The sequence below is a fragment of the Protopterus annectens genome, chromosome 11.part0 (genome assembly GCF_019279795.1).
Source record: "Protopterus annectens isolate FY-2018-M chromosome 11.part0, PAN1.0, whole genome shotgun sequence".
Classification (NCBI taxonomy): Eukaryota; Metazoa; Chordata; order Ceratodontiformes; family Protopteridae; genus Protopterus; species Protopterus annectens.
Window position 1 is genome coordinate 1,177,044,500 of NC_056745.1, and position 4,025 is coordinate 1,177,048,524.

The following is a 4,025-nucleotide window of genomic DNA, read 5'->3' on the forward strand; positions in this document are numbered from 1 at the left end:
CATTGCTATTCAAACAGACAACATGTCAGTGGTGTGGCACATCAACAAGCATGGCGGAACCAGGTCCTACCCCCTGTGTCGAGAAGCACTCAGACTTTGGCAGTGGGCGATTTCCTCCCAACATTTTCTGATTGTGCCGCACATCCCTGGGAGATCCAATGTCATAGCGGACAGGCTCAGCAGAGCTATTCCAATGCCTCATGAGTGGTCTCTGAATCAGGAAGTTGTGAATCTTGTTTTTCGCAAATGGGGACAGCCTTGATGCGATCTCTTTGCCACCCCCTTCAACAGCAAATGCAGCAACTACGTCTGCTTCCGGGTCACATACCCAGAGATGCTGTAGTCCATGATTGGCCCCAGGGACTTCTTTATGCCTTTCCTCCATTCCCTCTGATACCCAAACTTATACAGAAAGTAATATTGTTGGGTTGCTAAATGATCCTCATTGCTCCCTACTGGCCTTGACAGATATGGTTCCCGTTCCTGCACTGTTACCTTCTCGATCAACCCTGGACACTGGACCCAATTCCAGACCTCCTGGTTCATCAATCCGGCGGGTTGCATTAATCCCTCAATACTCTCCAGCTCACAGCTTGGTTGCTCCACTTCCAGCCTTAGCCAGGCTTCCCAGCATTTCCCCAGCAGTCCGTGACATTATCGTGTCCTCTCACAAGTCCACAATGAGGAAAACTTATGCTAGCAAATCGAAACGTTTTACTTGTTGGGCAAAGACTAGGAAAGTGGATCCTTTTCAGCCCCAGTCCATGAAATCTTGGAATTCCTAGCTCTACTGTTTCATTCCGGGTCCACTGCTTCTATGATCAGGGTACAAATGGTGACCATTTCTAACTTTCATGTTGGTTTTTCGAACTCTAACATTATGTCTAATAAGCTATGTAAAGCTTTTTTGAGAGGGGCAAGTCTTCTTAGGCCTCCAGTGAGAGATCCCCCTCCTCCATAGGACCTTAATTTAGTCCTAACCTCCTTAATTCTGCCCCCTTTTGATCCAGCAGTGTCCTGCTCTATCAAGGTCCTATCTTGGAAGACACTCTTTCTGGTAGCTATTACTTCAGCCAGACGTGTCTTCAAACTTTAGGCGTTATGTGTTCGTCCTCCATACTTGTTTTTTTCATAAGGACAGGGTTGCTGTGAGGACTAATCCCTCGTTTCTCCCTAAAGTCTGCTCAGAAAGTAATTTAAACCAATCTGTAGATCTTCCTGTGTTTTTCCCTAATCATACCAGCAAGGCAGAATACAAACTACACCAATTGGACGTTAATAGGCAATTGCATTTTTACCTGCACAGAACTAAAGAAGTAAGGAAATCGGACCAACTATTCCACTCTTTCGCCTTGGGCAAACAAGGTCTCCCAGTTTCCAAGGTAACCTTGTCCAGATGGTTTTCAAACACTATTTCTTTCATTTATCAGTTAAGAAACAAACAATTACCTATTAAACCTAAAGGTCATTCTACTAGGGCCTTGGCCACCTCTGTAGCCTTCCAGTCTAGGTTGCCCATGGATTCCATCTGTGCAGCTGCCATGTGGGCAAACCCTCATACCTTTATTTCTCATTACAAGTTGGATATGGTCTCCAGGAACAGAGCCGACTTTGGGTCCACTGTTCTGAAGAGTCTGTTCCACTGAGCCACCCAGGTATTTAGGTGCTAGGGACGCTGTCCCAACCAGCAAGAATGAAGGCGAGATAGACAACTTAACATAAAGAAGTTATGTACCTACCATAACGTTCCATGTTAGTTGTCTTCATCTCGCCTTCCTTCTTGCATCCCACCCTCTATCCCCCTGTCCTAGTGGATTGAGAGGACATTTTTTTCTGTTTCACTGGCTGTGAGTTCTCTTGTTTCCTTTTTTGACTTAAGAGAATATGGCAGGTATAGTCAACTGATTCTTGACTGATTTATTATGTTGTTATGTCTGGAGTTAGCTATTTCAAATGAGATCTGGGTAGCTATCGCTAGGCATTATGGGATAAGGGGTAGCCTTGAGTCACTAAACAGCTCTTGAGCTATTGAAGATGGCTGAGTTGGAGCTGAGGATTGGCTCTGAACCCAACCAGCAAGAAGGAAGGTGAGATGAAGACAACTAACATGGAACATTATGGTAGGTACATAACTTCTTTTTCTACAATCACAGTGATAAAGCAGGAGGCCACAGGTGTGTTTGGGTATACCTAGCATCAAGCAATATTGCTGACATACAGCAATATTATTTCTAAGTAATTACAGGGACACATATTCCCTGATTCATAAACATGATGCAGTGTTTTCACATAAACTCACATATGACATTCAGCGATGCACTTATACCATGGCATATTCATTGATCCTACTATGGTGTTGATTTTCTCAATACTTAGTCAAGTGTTCCAAACCAGCACTGAGTGACTGCAAGCATTTGTGTCCTTAACTGTTCTGCAGTAATGACACCCCCCAATTCTAATGTGTACATATAGAGTAGCAGAGGCATCCTCCTATTTTATCAGATAAAAATGATGGGCAAATAAAGTACATCTGATCTAATGACTTCACAATGGTGGAGTTCAGCAGCTGTGATAACAGTTCCAGTGAAGTGGATGTGATTAATAGCCATATTGTTAGTTGGAGGAGTTGTACAGCATTATGTCCAATCCTAGCATAGGGAATTATTTTGTGTGTACAAACTGCTATCACCCAACTGTTAGATCACATCAGCATTATCCCTTGATATATTGCATGAACACATGTGAACATAGCTTTGGATTTCATGTCAGTAGACAGTTGTTCTGTCAGTGTCATAGTGAGAGTGTTACTGTGGCACATACATTGAGTACTGCGGAGTACACAATTGTGCTCCAGTTTGTGGGTGGTATATGTACAAAAATACAGAGAAATATTCCTTGACCAAGGACAATTGATAACAGACTGATCACAGTTGTGTACACATGAGCATACTCAATTTATTGCCATTGGTCTGACACTCTAATATGCCATTCATTATCAGGGATCCTTTCTTAATTCACACATTAATTTCATTTGTTTGTGATAATATCCATTGCCACCTCCTGTGTCAGATGTTGACAATACACAACACTGGAATATATCACATCATAGTGTGATTTTTGCATCTGTTCTTATCTGGCTGCACAACAACTGCATTAGGCAGGAGTGCCTTAAGCAGAGGTATTATGTATGTCACACCCAGCTCCCACATTTTTAACACCACGCGCACCTACGTACGGGATGCATAGCCATTAGAAAAATAAAGTGCATAATTCCCTTCAAGGGTAAGCCTTTTCATACATATGTTATGCCCATTTCTATGACATATGCAGTTAATACACAGCTCAGTGGTAATATTGATAGCATGGGTTAGATTCTTGCAAAAGGAGATTGTGGCTTCTGAGTCATTTGTATTGTTCAACATGTTATATTGATGAAAGGCACACTATGCAAATATCCCCTAATGTATGTACTGTCCTTGCTAACTGTCATCCCAACTCAGCATGTTAACAACATTTATACCTCATGTAATCCTATCTGTTACAATGCCATTCTGTATAACTGTGACATCCTATAATATCATGTCTGCTTTTATTTTCTTATATTTGCTCAGGAAATGTGACCACCATTAATTATTATGACATGCACAATTTTATTACAAAATTGTCTTTGTACCATAAGCACCTTTAAATTAATCATCTTAGTACAATTTGAACATTTACTCTCAGTACACTTTCTCTGCCTGGTAACCCAACTATTGTAGTCACCCTTGCCGTTTACCCTCCCCTCTTACTTATTTTTGTATTCATATGCTTGATTGCTGTGCACATTGTACTTAGTACACTTTCCCTGCCTGGTATAGCTTGCATTATTGCCCTTATGTAGCTTTGTGCTGCCCGTGCAAGCATGCTTAATAGGTTTGCCCATAAGCAAGCCTATTTGTTTACTATGTGCTGCTCAACACATTTTTGTAGCCACCAACACTGTTGCTGCCCGCAAAAATGTGCTTGTATTTATGTAAGAGGGA